The 18,193-nt window shown below is 47.7% G+C and overlaps 1 protein-coding gene across 3 annotated transcripts in view; it reads right to left on the bottom strand.

Moving 5' to 3' along the window:
- LOC140403126 (3',5'-cyclic-AMP phosphodiesterase 4B-like) overlaps positions 1-18,193 on the bottom strand; it is a 965,446-nt gene that overhangs the window by 870,745 nt on the left and 76,508 nt on the right. For 2 of the 3 annotated variants that reach the window (XM_072490775.1, XM_072490776.1), the window contains exon 1: positions 738-913. The exons of the other annotated variant lie outside the window; for it this stretch is intronic. The gene's annotated coding sequence lies outside the window, so the exon portion shown is untranslated. Of the gene's footprint in view, positions 1-737; positions 914-18,193 lie in introns of those variants that run through there. 3 annotated transcript variants of the gene reach the window in all.

Below are 18,193 nucleotides of genomic sequence, written 5' to 3'. Positions count from 1 at the left end.
GTGTCCGTGGGATGTCCAATTGGAGGCATTGTGGTCGAGTCTCGTGCCGTCCTCATCCAAATCCCCAAATACATTCAGCCAAGGTCATTGGATAGTGATCAGGAGCAAGAACGTTGGATAATTTCCCTTCCTTAGCCCAACTGTAGCACCCCAGCTGCTGTTTCCACTGGGATTAACTAACTCAACAGTGATCGGGGGACAGAATCTGAGACTTTCTGGTGTGCATGATTCAATTACTCTCTCTTTTTACCAAATTTGCCATCAGAGAGGAACAAGAGCATTTCTATCAAATTTTAGCACTAAATAATCTGCTGTACCAGGCACACACTACAAAGCCACAATGACACGAGGAGAGCAAAATATGACATATAATAAAATCTGTCAACCACACCCCAAAGAAGTCCCCACAGGCTTCAGAAGAACCATATTTTGCTTTATACAGAAACCTCTTGCCTATTGCCTCAAATTCAAACTGCAAAATGACTTTGAAACAGCTAATCAGAGACTGCAGTGAACCGGGTACAATAAACTAAAGCCTCAATCAGCAGGTTAAAAATATACATAAATAGCACAACGTTAATAGGTAGTGCAGAGCTTTAAAAAATGTGATTTTTATAAAAAGAACATACATGAATAAGGCATGGTCACCATCACTGGTTGAAATCCAGACAGACTCTGCAGCAGCTCAACGTGAGGTCCAAGCACAAAGCATTTGCTTACATATAAAGGAGGCTCACCTTTGTAATAACTGGGAACGGACGGGTCAGTCTGCTACAATGAGAGATTCTATTAAGGAAGGATTGTCCAAAAAGAAATTCCCGGCTCCCATACAGGACCACCCCATTCACAGAAGCTTCTCTTTGTTTACTAACGTGCGCAGCCTGCCGATGTGACAGCCCAGTTAATCACTGTGTGCAGAGAGACAGTGCAGAAAGCAGTATGAAAAAGGGAAAGACTGCAGATCCAGCTGGACATGAGGATAAAGAGCAAGCTGTGAAATCTCTTATATATGTGTGTGTGTGGGGGTGGGGGGGGGGGGGGGGGGGGGGGGGTGGGGGGGTAGGTACTTGCTCTCACTATTACAGAGGCTGTTGCTTTACCCATTATAGAATCACTTCCCACAAAAGCTCACCTGATGAGAAGCAATTCAGTTGGAGGTTTTCAGCCAAGATGCCAAGCAGTAGAGTTTACATTACTACATCTGCCGCTTCGTAGTATATGGGTAAAAATTACCTAAGGTTAAAAAATCACACCAAGAGCATAGCTAATTACCCTCCAATTCACACACTGAAACACTCAATAATTCCATAGTTTCAGCTGAGAAAATAACCCTTGTGCCTCCTTCCTAAATGCAAAAGAAGATTTGATTTTGAAGAGTTCGCCCATGAAGTTTAAACAATCCAATGACAGTGGCAGTGCAGAGTCTGTCAGTTAAACTCAATCAGGGTGACACCATGGATACTACAACTGATCTCACAAAATTAGTTAACGTTCCTGCTCCCAATTGGTAACCCAATTATGTAACGTCTTTATCTATGGCCGAGATGGTGGCACAGTGGTAATGCCACTGGGCTAATAATCCTGAGGCTCATTGCTCTGTGTATATGGGTTCAAATCCCACAATTGCAGGTGACAAAATTTGAATTCAATTAATATATTTGGAATATATTAGTGATAGTAACCATGAAATCAAAGAAACGTTCATCTGGATCACTAATGACTTCTATGGAAGGAAATCTGCCATGTGATTCCAGACCTATTGCAATGTGGTTGACTCTTATCCGCCTCTAAAATGGCCGAGCAGCCCATTTAGTTCAAGGGCAATTCGGGACTGGCAACAATTGCTGACCTTGCCAGTGATGCAGATTCCGTGAAAGAATAAAGGGGACTAAAACATACTAAATTTCCATAACTGGGGTTCAGGTAAAACAGAGGTCAGCTTTTGAAATTAGAAAGAATGTATGACAAGGTTTCCGAAAAATGTTGCAGAGTGTGGGGACGGAAGACATATTATCTCACTGATGGCAAGGCAAGGGAATGGAAATACAGTACGTCAGCACAAAACAGAGGAAAGACAATGGTGTGGTGGCAATATCACTGCATTGGTGATCCAGGCTATGCAGACATTTAACACGGAGGCTGGTAGAATTTACATTTGATTGATTCATCTGGAATTAATGGGTAATTTCAGTAATGTTGACCATGAAAGCATTATTGATTTTTGTTAAAAACCCATCTGGTTCACTTTAGGGAAGTGGTTCATTTCCCTAATGTCTTTTAGGGAAATAAATCTGCCGTCCTTACCCGGTCTGGCCTACATGTGACTCCAGACCCACTGCAATGTGCTTGACTCTTAACTGCCCTATCAAATTGCTACAGTCTAAAGGGAATGAAACCAGATGGACCACCTTGCACCAACTTAGGCACTAGAAACCATGATGGCAAACTGAGTCCTGTTGCAAGGTCCTCCTTACGATCTGGGCCTTGTGCCAAAATTGGGAGAATTGTCCTACAAACGACTCACGCAACAGCCGGACATAGTCATACTCACCAGGTCCCAGACACCACGATCAGCACCCCTGAATATATCCTCTCCACCGACTGGATAGACCCAATGAATGTAGTGACCCAATGGTATACAGTCAAGTGGGAGTTGTCCTGGGAGTTTTCAATATGGATGATGGACCACATGAAGTCAAACATTACTGCCTACTGCAGCAACCATGCCCATCCGTCCTCCACCTCGCAACTGATGAATCAGTACTCCTCCATGTTGGGGCTGGTTTAGCACACTGGGCTAAATAGTTGGCTTTTAAAGCAGACCAAGGCAGGCCAGCAGCACGGTTCAATTCCCGTACCAGCCTCCCTGAACAAGCGCCAGAATGTGACGACTAGGGGCTTTTCACAGTAACTTCATTTGAAGCCTACTTGTGACAATAAGCCATTTTCATTTCATTTCAACATTGATTGGAAGAAGAACTGAGGGTCACAAGGTCACAGGGTGTAATCTGGGTAGGGGACCTCAATGTCCTCCACCAAGAGCGGCTTAGGAACATGACTGCTGACCGAGTGTAAAAGGACTGACTGGGTCTGTGCTTGGTGGTGTGGAAACCAACAAGAGGGTAAAACTCACTTGAACTCAACCTCACAAATATATTATCCCAGATACATGTATCCATGACAAGATTGGTGGAGGTGACCATTGAACAGTCCATGTGGAGACAAAGGCCCATTTTCACAATATTAGACACAATAAGCATGACAGAAAGTACTAAAGATACTGATATCCTTGAAGGTGGATAGGTCGGCAGGGTCAGATGGATTGTATTCTAGGTTGTTAATGGAAGGGCCAGGGAGGAAATAGCGAATGCTCTGAGGATCATTTTCCAATCCTCGGCCTTTTGGCTAAGGTCAAGTGTAGAATCAAGCATTAGATCAGGTGTGATGCCTGTTCTTGTCTGCTTGGATCTAATATGTCTCTTTTGTGCGGACCATGAATTGAATTCAATTTGAATTTGAATTTTTTTGGAGCAAGCAAGCAAATGGATTAAGGGTTTGCTCTGTCTACTCTGCACATTGGTTTTGTAACTCTGAGAAAGCCTTAAAAAAATTGTTTTCCAATCCTCACTAGGTATAAGCCAGGTACTAGAGGACTGAAGGTCTGCAATCATTGTACCATTATTTTAAAAGAGTCTGAAGAATAGGTAAGAAAATTATAGGCTGGTCAGTCTGACGTCGGTAGTGGGCAAATGATTGGAAGCAATTCTGAGAAACAGGATAAAGTGCCACTGAGCAAGGCATGGATTGATCTGGGATAGTCAGCATGGTTTTGTTAAGGGAAAATCGTATCTTACTGACTTAATCAATTTTCTGAGGGAGTAACAAGGAGGACTGATGAAGGTAGTGCAGTAGATGTTGGCCACATGAACTTCAGTGAGGTATTTTACAAGAACCCACAGGGCAGACTGGTCAGAAAAGTGAGATCCCATGTGATACGGGGGAAGGTGGCAAGTTGGAATCAACATCGGCTCAGTGATAGGAAACAAAGGATGATATGATCAATGGTTGTGTTTGCAAATGCAAAGTGGTTTCCAGTGGCATTCCACAGGGCTCAGTGTTGGGCCCTTGCTGTTTGTTGTATATATATTACTGACTTGGACTTAAACTTGGGAAGCATGATTAGGAAATTTGCAGATGATACAAAAATTGGCAGTATATTTCATAGTGAAGAAGATAGCGGTTGTCCCCAGGATTATATTAATGGTTGGGTTGAGTGAGCAGAAATGTGGCAAATGGAATTCAATCTGGAAAATTGTGAAGCAACACATCCATGCAAACAAATAAAGGAAATACCCAATAAACGGGAGGGTATTGAGAGGGGTTGAGGGAGAACGGATGTTGATGCTGTAGTAATTGTAAGGATGGACAATATATTTTTCACATATTCAACTGCATTTAACATTCCTGCAGGTGATGCTTAAGTGTAATTTGATCCAGCTGTAGTGTATGTGGTGCAATAAGAACACAGAGTAAGACACTGCATCCATATTTCAGCAGGATGCTGTGAATTAAAGCACAACAAATTCTATTGTTCCATGTATTGCATCAATGCCCATAAATGAAAATTAAGTTAACTATTTTGTTTTATACATTTGGCCTGATCTCAAAATGATTCCCACAAAATGTCTGATGGATAATTGTCCATTATCTGCCTATGATGCCAAATGAACGACTCTAATCCCCAGTTTTCCCACACACATATGCTCTCTTGAGGAATTCCTAAAACACAAGGCGGAATTTCTGCTACCGCTTGGAATTTCGGAATAAGGGACATTAGGACATTGAAACATACAAGAGCAAACACATCTCATCTACCTGGTTCTCTTGGTCTGAATGGCTGATCAAACCACCCCATGATCACAGCCTTTCCCATAAATATTACAAAACTGGGTAATATTAGTTTAATGTTGTGCCCACTTTTGTCTGTCAAATATGAACACTTTAAATCCTTTGAGCAATAGACAAACTCTCCAGAAAAGTAGCTGAACACTACTAATTTGCAGTTACTGGTTGGAATAACAAACAAAAAAGCCAAGGACTTAAATCCACACATATCAAAGTCCCCGAGCCACAAGACCATCTGTTACTTCCAAAGCGAACAGATCCTGTCAGCAAATTCATATTCCACTTACCTACTTTACCGCCTTCTGGTTTTAATTCCAGTGTTAAAGCAAATCATTTGTTTAAAAAAACGCTCCTTCAGGGTTCATTGTGCAACTGGGTTCTAGAATTGTAATGGAGATTGAGCTGGCCCATGATCATAAGAGCAGAATTAGGCCACTCGGCCCATCGAGTCTGCTCTGCCATTCAATCATAGCTGATATTTTTCTCATCCCCATTCTCCTGCCTTCTCCCCATAACCCCCGATCCCCTTATTAATCAAGAACCTATCTCTCGCTCTGTCTTAGACACTCAGTGATTTGGCCTCATCAGCCATCTGCGGCAAAGAGTTCCACAGATTCACCACCCTCTGGCTGAAGGAATTCCTCCTCATCTCTGTTTTAAAGGATCGGCCCTTTAGTCTGATATTGTGTCCTCTGCTTCTAGTTTTTCCTACAAGTGGAAACATCCTCTCCATGTAGACAGAATCAATGTGGGGGTGGTAAGCTTGTGTGATGCGTTGGGCTGAGTTCACCACACTCTGCAGTTTCTTGCGATCTTGGACCGAGCAGTTGCCATACCAAGCTGTGATGCAGCCAGATAGGATGCTCTCTATCGCACATCTGTAGAGGTTTGTGAGAGTCGAGAATTAGACATGCCAAATTTCTTTAGCTTCCGTAGGAGGTAGAGACATTGTTGGGCTTTCTTGACTGTTGCATCAACATGAGTGGACCAGGACAGAATGTCGGTGATGGTGACCACCAGGAACTTAAAGCTAGCGACCATCTCCACTTCGGAGCCATTGATGCAGACGGGAGTGTGTGTCGTGCTGCGCTTCCTGAAGTCGATGATCAGCTCCTTGGTCTTTCCAACATTTAGAGAGGTCGTTTTCGGAACACCATGCAACCAAGTGATTTGTCTCCCTCCAGTAATCCGATTCGTCATTGTTTGTGATACGGCCCACCACAGTTGTATCATCCGCAAACCTACAGATTGAGTTAAGAGTTAAATCTTGCCACACAGTCATGTGTGTACAGGGAGTACAGTAGAGGACTAAGCACACATCCTTGCGGGGCTCCGGTGTTGAGGATTATTGTGGAGGAGGTGCTGTTGCCTATCCTGACAGATTGCGGTCTGTTGGTGAGGAAGTCGAGGATCCAGCTGCACAGGGAGGGGTCAAGTCCAAGATTGTGGAGTTTGGTTATTAGTCTTGCTGTGATAATGATGTTGAAGGCAGAGCTGTAGTCGATGAACAGTGGTCTTACATAGGTGTCCTTGTTGTCGAGGTGTTCAAGTGTTGATTGTAGAGCCAGGGAGATAGCATCTGCTGTGGACCGGTTGCGGTGATAGGCAAACTGCAGTGGATCGAGACTGTCTGGGAGGCTGGCAGTGATCAGTCTCATAGAATTTCATAGAAGTTACAGTGCAGAAGGAGGCCATTCGGCCCATCGAGCCTGCACTGGCTCTTGGAAAGAGCACCCTACCCACACCCACACCTCCAGCCTATCCCCATAACCCAGTAACACCACCCAACACTAAGGGCAATTTTGGACACTAAGGGCAATTTAGCATGGTCAATCCACCTAATCTGCACATCTTTGGACCATGGGAGGAAACCAGAGTACCCGGAGGAAACCCACGCAGACACGGGGAGAACGTGCAGACTCCGCACAGTTGACCCAAGCCGGGAATCGAACCTGAGACCCTGGAGCTGTGAAGCGATTGTGCTATCCACAATGCTACCGTGCTGCCGCTCGAAGCATTTCACGATATCAGACGTCAGGGCCACCGGTCGGTAGTTGTTGAGGCAGGCTACCTTGTTCTTCTTTGGTACTGGTATAATGGTGGTCTTTTGGGACTGTTTAGCACAGGGCTAAATCGCTGGCTTTGAAAGCAGACCGAGGCAAGCCAGCAGCACGGTTCAATTCCCGTAACAGCCTCCCCGAACAGGCGCCGGAATGTGGCGACTAGGGGCTTTTCACAGTAACTTAATTTGAAGCCTACTTGTGACAATAAGTGATTTTCATTTCTTGAAGGAGGTGGGGACCTCAGAGCGGAGGAGGGAGGTGGTGAAGATATCTGAGAATACACTCGCCAGCTGGTCTGCGCAGGCTCTGAGTGCTCACCCAGGGACTCCGTCGGGGCCCATCGCTTTCCGCGGATTCACTTTCAAGAAGGCAGCTCTTACCTCTGAGGCTGTAATAGTGGGTATGGGTGTGTCCAGGACTGTTGGGGCGGGTGGCACTGAGACATTGGCTGACTGCTCAAAGCGGGCATACAACCTGTTCAGTTCATCGGGGAGGGATGCTCCAGCCCCAGATATTCCGCCTGGCCTTGCTTTATAGCTTGTGATCTTGTGTAGGCCCTGTCATAGTCATCATGGGTTAGTGTCGTTGGCCTGGGACTCTAGTTTGATGTGGTATTGTCACAAGTAGTCTTACATTAACACTGCAATGACGTTACTGTGAAAACCCCTAGTCGCCACACTCCGGCGCCTGTTCGGGTACATTGAGGGAGAATTTAGGATATCCAATTCACCTAACAGCACGTCTTTCAGGACTTGTGGGAGGGAACTGGAGCACCAGGAGGAAACCCACGCAGACACAGGGAGAACGTGCAGACTCCGCACAGACAATGATCCAAGCTGGGAATCAAACCCAGGTCCCTGGCGCTGTGAAAAAACAGTGCTAGCCACTGTGTCCTTCCAAACTCTGGGAAATGCCTCAAAGACTAACAAGACAATGAAATCGGGGGAAAGTAGTATTTCCTTCAAGCATTTAAATACAATGCCATAGTTTGTCACATTAAGTAAATGCTGGATAGGGCAGTACAGTGGGGCAGTGGTTAGCACTGTTGCCTCACGGCGCAGCGGACCCGGGTTCGATCCCGGCCCCGGGTCACTGTCCGTGTGGAGTTTGCACATTCTCCCCGTGTTTGCGTGGGTTTCACCACCACAACCTAAAGATGTGCAGTGTAGGTGGATTGGCCATGCTAAATTGTCCCTTGTGGTAATACCAGGTATTGCGGTACCTGAGAGGTGGATGACCATTGGCTAGACCCAGGAGTCTACCATTGGCTGATGTACATAGCTCCACCCTGAGAGGCGGAGTATAAGAACCGATGCTGTCCCAGCAGCCTTCACTTTCTGTATCGAAGCTGCTGGGGAACAGTTCAAGCAGATTAAAGCCTATTAGTTATGACTCACCTTGTCTCAAGATTAATTGATTGCGCATCACTCCTTAATTGGAAAAACAGCATTGGGTGCTCTAAAAAAAATTTCAAAAAGGAGAGAGGAGCAGGCAAAGAAGAAGCAGTTAAAAATACCAGATGACAAGGGAGGCTCAGGAGATACCGGCAGAGCCCCGGCAGGCGGCCGGGGTGATGCAGACGTTTTGGCCTTGGCACATGGCTGACTGGCGGTGGGACCGGATCAGCCGGAGGATAACAAGCCGGAGAAGGTGCTGGCGGCTGGACTGCCTAGGCAGAGAACCCTCCAAAGGTGCACAAACGGCGACGGCCGAGTCAGGGACCCCAGAGGACCGTGTCTCCATATCGGAATCAGACGACCAGAACATCAGCCATTTTGGTATCACGAGACAAAAATGATGCAGTCGGGGGTGCAGACTGTGGAATCGGAGCAACCTGTAGGGCTGGGACAGAGGTCCCCCAGGATGCTGTCCAAGCGGCTGCCAGAGCGGGACAGAGTTCCCCGAGGAGCCGTCCAAGCGGCTGGCCAGAGCGGGACAGAGTTCCCCGGGGTGCTGTCCAAGCGGCTGGCCAGAGCGGGACAGAGTTCCCCGGGGTGCTGTCCAAGCGGCTGGCCAGAGCGGGACAGAGTTCCCCCGAGGAGCCGCCCAAGCGGCTGGCCAGAGCGGGACAGAGTTTCCCGGGGTGCTGTCCAAGTGGCTGGCCAGAGCGGGACAGAGTTCCCCGGGGTGCTGTCCAAGCGGCTGGCCAGAGCGGGACAGAGTTCCCCCGAGGAGCCGTCCAAGCGGCTGGCCAGAGCGAGACAGAGTTTCCCGGGGTGCTGTCCAAGCGGCTGGCCATAACGGGACAGAGTTCCCCGGGGTGCTGTCCAAGCGGCTGGCCATAACGGGACAGAGTTCCCCGGGGTGCTGTCCAAGCGGCTGGCCAGAGCGGGACAGAGTTCCCCGGGGTGCTGTCCAAGCGGCTGGCCAGAGCAGGACAGAGTTCCCCCGAGGATCCCTGGAGGGGCAGACCGCTGAGCACGATGATGGCTGAGGTGACGCTTCATGAGCTGTCCTCGAACACGGATCTGGTATGAAACGGCACTGGTTTGACGAACAACTGCCACTGGAAACCAATGAGGACCTTCACCAAAGTTACGGGCATTGACTGCCTTGTCAGGTGTGAAATGTCGTAGATAATGAGGCCTATTTGGGCAACACTCTTGGAAATCTAGTGTGCGGCGCACCTTCGCCAGGTGATCGGGTGCAGCGTGAACATGGCGGATTCCATTCATCTTCGCGAAGGCAGATAACTCCTCGCGAGTAAATGAGACCCCGTTGACCGTAACAAGCACCTTCGGTAATCCGTTGACGGAAAACTATGCATGCAGCCGCTCGATTGGTGCACGGGAGTTGATGAATGTAATTTTGTGGACCTCCAGCCACATCAAGTGCGCATCCACGGAAATTTCTTGAGATATATGCAGGTGAGGGCGTTTACTAGACAACAGGTGAGGGAATTTCCGTTGCTCCTGACACAGGGGATACAGGACAGGGTGCTTTCAGGGGTGTGGGTCGGAGAGGGCAAGGTGTCAGAGATTTACAGAGAGACGAGGAAAGAGGGGGAGGAGTCGGTGGGAGAACTAAAGGGAAAGTGGGAAGAAGAATTAGGGGAGGAGATAGAAGAGGGTATGTGGGCTGATGCCCTAAGCAGGGTAAACTCCTCTTCCTCATGCGCCAGGCTTAGCCTGATTCAATTTAAGGTGCTACATAGAGCACACATAACGGGGGCAAGATTGAGCAGGTTCTTTGGAGTGGAGAACAGATGTGGGAGGTGTGGCGGGAGCGCGGCAAACCACGCACATATGTTTTGGGCGTGCCCGGCACTGGAAGGATATTGGAAGGGAGTGACGGGAGTGATCTCGCAGGTGGTGAATGCCCGGGTCAAACCAAGCTGGGGGTTAGCTCTATTTGGAGTTGCGGAAGAGCCGGGAGTGCAGGAGGCGAAAGAGGCCGATGTCGTGGCCTTTGCGTCCCTAGTAGCCCGGCGCAGGATCCTACTTATGTGGAAGGAGGCGAAACCCCCCGGACTGGAGGCCTGGGTAAACGATATGGCGGGGTTTATTAAACTGGAGCAGATAAAGTTTGCCCTGAGAGGATCGGCTCAAGGGTTCACCAGGCGGTGGCAGCCATATCTCGACTACCTAAGGGAACGTTAGAGGGAAGACAGATGACCAGCAGCAGCAACCCAGGGGGGAAGGGGGGGGAGGGGGGAGGGGGGGGGTTTAGTTTAGTATAGGTCAATAGATAATGGGGTTTTGTTACTTGTGTATTGTTAAAAATGTCTATTTTGTTATCGTTCCGTTTGTTTTGTAAGAGGTAAAAATGTTGTTTCGAAAACATTTTCAATAAAATATATTTTTTTAAAAAGTGCGCATCGACCAAAATGAGGAACATGCAGCCCAAAAATGGGCCAGTGAAATTCACGTGAACGCGAGGCTCAGGGATGTCCAGGCCACTCCCGTGGGTGCAAAGGTGCCTCTTCCGGAAGCTTCTGAAGGGCCTGGCCCACAAGGCAGCGCTGGGCCACCAGCTCAATGTACACATCGATGCCGGGTCACCAGACGGAACTCCTGGCCAGCATTTTAATTTTGAAAACGCCCAGATGAGCAGCACGAAGGTCTTTCAGAACGAATGGCAGCCATAAACATATTGGTGGAAGTGTTTAAATCCGAAGACGACCACCAGACTTTCTTTTTCTTCATGGGCATTCTGCAGCTGCCAACGTCCTGGAAGCAAAGCTACTGGACGGTGTTGGTCATCCCACCCATGTAGTGGGAAAGGATGGCGCCAATTCCACACAGCGATGGATCACACGTCAAACAAATGGGTTTAGCGGCGTCAAAACGACTTAGCACTTTGGACGAAACCAACAACATTTCACCAAACGGGATGCCGGCACCTGGTCATCGCCCAAACCCAGGGACGTTTTTTCTGCAGAAGAAAATGGGGGTGGGCCAGGATTGTTGCCGAATTTGGTACAATATGGCCATAACAATTATTCAGGCCCACAAAAGGGCGAAGCTCTGAAGCATTACACAGTGCGGGGCCATCACTATTGCCTGCACTTTGTCGGCGACTGGGTGTAGGCCGTCCCAGTCCACCCAATAGCCTAAATATACCACCCCCTTTGCTTTGAAGACGCACTTCGCTTGCGCAGACGGATACCATATTCAGAAAACCGCTGTAAAACTGTCTCAAGGTTTTCTGCCTCTGAAGCCTCCTGGTTAGCACATCGTCAAGATAGACAGCAACTTGATCAACTTGAATTTTTGCTGTAGCCCCTTTTATTTTCCCATGGCCAGGCCCAAAACGAGGGGGAATTTCTGTACACCGCATATAAACCAACTGCTTCTACCTTGAGGATATGTTGCCAGTCAAGTTGCAAATGGTGTAGCCAATCCCAACCCAGCAAGCTGTGACCTTTGCCTGCACCACGATGAGGGGAAAACTCAATAATTGATGCCTGTAACCACTGGGGCGAGCGTGGAGCCCACAATCGACAATCGAGCCTCGGTATATGTAGCGAGGCGGATGGCCGAATCGGTCAACGCCAATCTACTCACTCCGTGACGGATCCGGTCGAACACGTGGTGTGGCACCACTGTGACGGCCGTATCCAATTCCAACTGAATTAAGTGGCTGTTGACTCGTACGGGGATGCAAAAAGGGGCCACTAAGGAGGCAGCCACACACTTCAGCTGCATTTCGGACGCGTCTACAGCATCGTCCAAATGAAGGGCCCGTGCAGGGGGCCGAGGTCTACCTCATCCCAAGCAGTCATGGCACTGTCCCTCACGCTGCCGGCGGTTTTGGCGACTCTGATGTCCGTATTTCTCACAAGGCATGGAGTCGGCCCCTCCCGAATCTGGACAGGGCGCGCGCCGCGGCCTGAGACTGCGAGCCTGCTGCATCGCAGTGATCCGTTCTAATTGCAGGAAGGCGGCGAGGGGGGAGGACATCGAACAACATTAACCTCCATACTTTGGAGCTTCAGCTTGCGCCGAGCGGCACCCTCCTGTACAAGAGAAATCTGCAAAGCCTGCTGGAATGTTAGGGAAGCTTCATCTAGAATCCTTGGTCACGAAGCACATCCACCAACACAGCCCCGTATTCGCAGTACTCTGTGATTTTCTGTAACCAGAAGCATACTCTCCAACTGACTCCCTTGCCACCTTTCCGCCGTGCTAAATCTGTACCATTGCACAATGATGGATGGTGTCGGCTTGAAATGGTCCTCCACCAGCACGATGAGCTGGTCGAATTCTACTGTATCTGCCCCTAATGATGCTGAATGTGTGAGCACCGCAGGCCCTTAACAATATCAGTCTGGTACTTATTTTCCGTGCTGGAAAAAACGGTGCAAACTTTCTGCATACTAGTTCCACAACTCCACCACAGGGTCAAAAGCATCCAATCGGCCAAACAGTGGCACAGTGAACATCCAACGCCGTACTTCAGTCCCGGTCGATGCAACGTCACAGAGGGAAGGCGTAGGCGGCGGAGTAGCACGTCGACAGTTGCAGTTTATCTTCGTCAACAGTTTAATAAAGGCAAAGGGAGTCAGGCGGGTAACATACCGAAGACATTTATTTATAATGCGTTAGACTTCATCGGGTCCTCTCTCTCTGTCCCATCTGGCCAACCTTATATACTCACGGTAATAGCCCCGTAGTTAGCGGGGGAGCTCATCCTCCTTGAGCTACATGGGCAAAACAATCAAGACAGCCCCGTGAGCTCCGTGCAGGTTATTACACTATCCAAACTCGATAATTATCAACTCTTCTGGTTAGCTCGTGCTAGCCAATTTTGCAAGCTCTAAATAAAAACCAGATGGGAGTCCCGGTTTGAATTCCTCTTCAAGTGAAGATAAGTGGCTTGAGGCAGGTTCCTATATATTTCAGCTCTGAAGCAGGATTCTTTAGAGATTATTTTATTCAATGATAAACAGCACTTCTGTGTCAGCTGGGCATCTACTTTGCAGATGAGTCAAAGGAAGGAATTTTGATTTAAATGTAGATTTGGTCCTTCAATGGGAGCTCAGTTCCAGCCCTCAAGTATCAAAACATCATGCTGTGCATTAATCTTCATCAATTTGGGTCAATTAAAAGGGTTTTCTGTACAACCACATCTGTAGTTGTGCCTGTCAAGGACTTCACTTTGAATTGGTCCCAATTTATAGGGTCAATCTATTGTGCCATGCATTTTTACCTGGAATCACAGAATGGTAGTTCCATTCTTATCTCTCCAGTTGTAACCAGAAAGGCATTGACAAGGTCTCTCCTTTGGCTCCCATATCAATATCTCTCAAGGACCAATTATCAGTAACTGCTTATTTCTCACCAACATGCAGCCCCTAGGTGACATTATCAAAAACACTTCAGATTCCACTTACACCCTTAATAACAGTAAGTCCCACTTTGACAGCAGCAAATCCAGAGAAACTAAAGGACAGTTAGTTATAGAAACTAAAAAATAAAGAGAAATTTCCAGAAGGATTGGAGCAAAAAGGGACAAAGAGGACCTGCAATTGGAACAAGGCACTGTTCATTAAAGTCAGACCTGGGAAAAGCTTAGCTGATGAGGTTGAGCGGCATAAAAGCCACCCATCTGAAGCAATCGTGAGGATTGGTATCCTTATTTCCAGTCTTTGAAACAGTCATATTCTGTTGGGGACTAAGAGTACCTGAGAGTGTGTGTGGACTTTTGGATGCATTCGGCAGTTCAAGACAAAGGAATACTGAAAGGACATTTGGAAAACCTGGAGGGGGATCCTTGCTAAAACAGTTGAGAGAAAGCCTTGTTTGAAAGGAGAATTGGAAACTCTGAGCTGAGGGAAAGGATTGTTTGAAAGAAGATTCTAAAGCGTATCCTTTTGAGAGTGGAGTTTGGAAACACTCTTGTGGCAATCGTTGCAGGGAATTTGAGGAGAAATCTACAGAAGATCGATAAGAGTGGCATTTGCCACCAGGTCTCAGAGTGGGGTGTTGTCTGACCAGTTAGCCTGTTGGGTTACAGGGACTGTGCGCTTATTGAGAATATTGCAGCATAACATTATGTTGTAACCTGTGTCATCCTTAAATTCCCTCTACATTTGTGAAGATAAGTGGGAGTGAAGGAGCATTGTATTATAGTCAAACTTTCCATGTTTAATAAATGCTAATTGGCACCACCAATTTTAATTAATCCAAACTGGTGACTGCGTATTCAGCTGGGCATCTACTTTGCAGATGAGTCAAAGGAAGGAATTTCGATTTAAATGTTGTAGATTTGGTCCTTCAATGGGAGCTCAGTTCCAGCCCTCAAGTATCAAAACATCATGCTGTGCATTAATCTTCATCAATTTGGGTCAATTAAAAGGGTTTTCTGTACAACCACATCTGTGGTTGTGCCTGTCAAGGACTTCACTTTGAATTGGTCCCAATTTGTAGGGTCAATCTATTTTTACCTGGAATCACAGAATGGTAGTTCCATTCTTATCTCTCCAGTTGTAACCAGAAAGGCATTGACAAGGTCTCTCCTTTGGCTCCCATATCAATATCTCTCAAGGACCAATTATCAGTAACTGCTTATTTCTCACCAACATGCAGCCCCTAGGTGACATTATCAAAAACACTTCAGATTCCACTTACACCCTTAATAACAGTAAGTCCCACTTTGACAGCAGCAAATCCAGAGAAACTAAAGGACAGTTAGTTATAGAAACTAAAAAATAAAGAGAAATTTCCAGAAGGATTGGAGCAAAAAGGGACAAAGAGGACCTGCAATTGGAACAAGGCACTGTTCATTAAAGTCAGACCTGGGAAAAGCTTAGCTGATGAGGTTGAGCGGCATAAAAGCCACCCATCTGAAGCAATCGTGAGGATTGGTATCCTTATTTCCAGTCTTTGAAACAGTCATATTCTGTTGGGGACTGAGTACCTGAGAGTGTGTGTGGACTTTTGGATGCATTCGGCAGTTCAAGACAAAGGAATACTGAAAGGACATTTGGAAAACCTGGAGGGGGATCCTTGCTAAAACAGTTGAGAGAAAGCCTTGTTTGAAAGGAGAATTGGAAACTCTGAGCTGAGGGAAAGGATTGTTTGAAAGAAGATTCTAAAGCGTATCCTTTTGAGAGTGGAGTTTGGAAACACTCTTGTGGAAATCGTTGCAGGGAATTTGAGGAGAAATCTACAGAAAATCGATAAGAGTGGCATTTGCCACCAGGTCTCAGAGTGGGGCGTAGTCTGACCAGTTAGCCTGTTGGGTTACAGGGGCTGTGCGCTTATTAAGAATATTGCAGCATAACATTATGTTGTAACCTGTGTCATCCTTAAATTCCCTCTACATTTGTGAAGATAAGTGGAAGTGAAGGAGCATTGTATTATAGTCAAACTTTCCATGTTTAATAAATGCTAATTGGCATCACCAATTTTAATTAATCCAACACTGGTGACTGTGTATTCTGTTGCCTAGGCCCTCATCCCTTGAATTCCCTCTCTTAAAACTTTCCCCATCTCTCTACTCTGAGATACTCCTTGAAACTCTTTGTCGAAGTTTTGAGCACTTGGTCTAATACCTACTTACGTAGTGCAGTGTCATATTTGGGTGCTATGTAAATGCAAGGTGTTGTTGCTGCCTAAATGGCTTGGTTCCTTGAACTTATTTTTCTTTGGGCCAGGCTAAGGGGATATGGAAGGGCTGGCGGGATAGCGAGGAAGACTTCAGGAAGGAGCCCTTGCCTTACTGCTGCCATGCCAAATTGCAAAGTTGATGCCTCACATGCCGACTGGCAGGCCAACTCAGTCATGTAAGTGGCTTATTAAGTGCCATTTCCCACGTCGGGAAGGTATGTTGCATACGTCCAGGTAAACCCTGGTGGCCTCCCAACATGATTGGGAGGGAAAGGGGAGCTACTTTATGGCGTTCTGTGGTCCATGGGATCTCCCAGACAGAAATGGATGTCCTCGCAGCAATGGCACCACCAGAGTTCTAAGAACTGTAGCCACCTGGGTTGGCCACTTCCCGACTTAAAATGGAGAACCGCAAAGACTGAAGGGAAATTCAGCCAACACAGGCAAAGACTAGCAAGTACAGAAATCAGGGGCGTCATTCTCCGTCGGCGGGAGTCTCCGTTCTGCCGGCGCCCGGGGGTTTCCCGACGGCGTGGGGCTGCCCCACAATGGGAAACCCCATTGACCGGCCGGTGTTACGGAGACTCCCGCCAGCCGGTCGGCGCAGAAATGTGGCGGGGCGGGTAGGAGAATTTCGCCCCATGTGTATTGAAACCTGTAAAAAACCAGACAACACTGAAACCAGCAGCCATCTGCATAGTAATGTAGCAGCCATCTGCATAGTAATGAGCAATTCCAAGGCACAATTGCAACAGTTAAGGTGAATAAAGCCAAGCCAGACTCCTCGGCGCCAGCAGGAGCCAAGACAAAGGAAGGCCAACGGACATTTAGGGACCGCCCAGCGATCAGGGAACAACTCCAGTATTGGAGAAATTGATCCAAATGATCGGAACGCAGTCCAATCATTTGGAACCAGGTACGGGGTCCGCCCCGAAGGGCGGGAAGCCCCTGGGGACTATAAAGTAAAGCCCCCAAGTTCAAATCGTCCTTCTTGGCAGGGTCACTCAACAACGCGAATCAACCCCTGAGAATGAACTGTCCAAGCGGCCACGCCAACAAGTAAGTCTCCAGTCAACGCTCGCTATGAGATAAGCGCTCCTAGCTACAAGTCCATACCAGCTTTGGAATCCTGCAGACTCAGGACCTGAACGAAAGGCCATTTGTTCCCCTGACCTGGTGGGCCAATTCCGAAGCTAAGTATAGTCCTTTTGGTGATAGGAATAGTCTAGAAAGTAGAGTTTATGCATGAGTAGTGATTTACTGTGTGTAATAAATGTGTTTTGATTTGAATCTTACTAATTGGTGTGTTGAGTTATTGATCATTACTTGAACTTGAACCTTGTGGCGGTATCATAAAGATACCTGGCCACTCTAGAGCAAAGGTTAAGCAAACAGAGCAAATTACGATTTAAGAGCCAACCAAAAGTTAGCAACAGAACACTCCTCCACCCCCAACTACCCCAATCTTTCTTTGGCATCTCCCAACCCAACTTCTCTCTTTTCAAGAGTGCCTCGCTATTGAGGCGGCCTCTCCCTCCTGTTGCAATGGCAGCCACTAGCAACGGTGCTGAAGAAGTGGCTGGGTTGCTGATGCTTTGATTGGATGGTGGCTCAGGCACTGGCCCTCTTGATTACCACTGTCTATATGCCGCCACTGCCGGGCAAAGCGGGGTAGCTCCCACGTTTGGCGCCGGTGGCCGGACTTCACCTTCACCAGCAGAATTCAACCTGCCGGAGGACTTCCGGGTGCGGCGATGACCAGCTAAGTCGCACGTTTCGGCAGCTCCCGGTGGAACGGACTTTTGGGCTCTTAATAAGAGCCCCAACGGCAATTTTAACGGCTAGAAGCACTGTGCGGAAAACCAGAAGGGAATCCCCCCTGGAAACGGATGGAAAAAGGAGAGGGAAGTGGCCAGATTGCAGTGGATCCTTTGGAGCAGCGGCAAGGAAGGCAAGCAAGAACCAAGATGGCGACGGAAGGTGGCAGTTTAATATGGGGCCCTGAACAACAAGAGTTTTTGAAATGTTGCGTGGAAGAGCTTAAAAAGGAAATGAAGAAGGAGCTGTTGGCCCCGATATTACAGGCGATCGAAGGGCTAAAGGATGAGCAAAAGACCCAGGAGCGGGAGCTTCGGGTCGTGAAGGCAAAGGCTGCCGAGAACGAGGACGATA

The sequence above is a fragment of the Scyliorhinus torazame genome, chromosome 27, assembly GCF_047496885.1.
Source record: "Scyliorhinus torazame isolate Kashiwa2021f chromosome 27, sScyTor2.1, whole genome shotgun sequence".
NCBI lineage: Eukaryota > Metazoa > Chordata > Chondrichthyes > Carcharhiniformes > Scyliorhinidae > Scyliorhinus > Scyliorhinus torazame.
The sequence above is the reverse complement of the archived record's forward strand: the minus strand, read 5'-3'. Positions and strand labels throughout refer to the sequence as shown.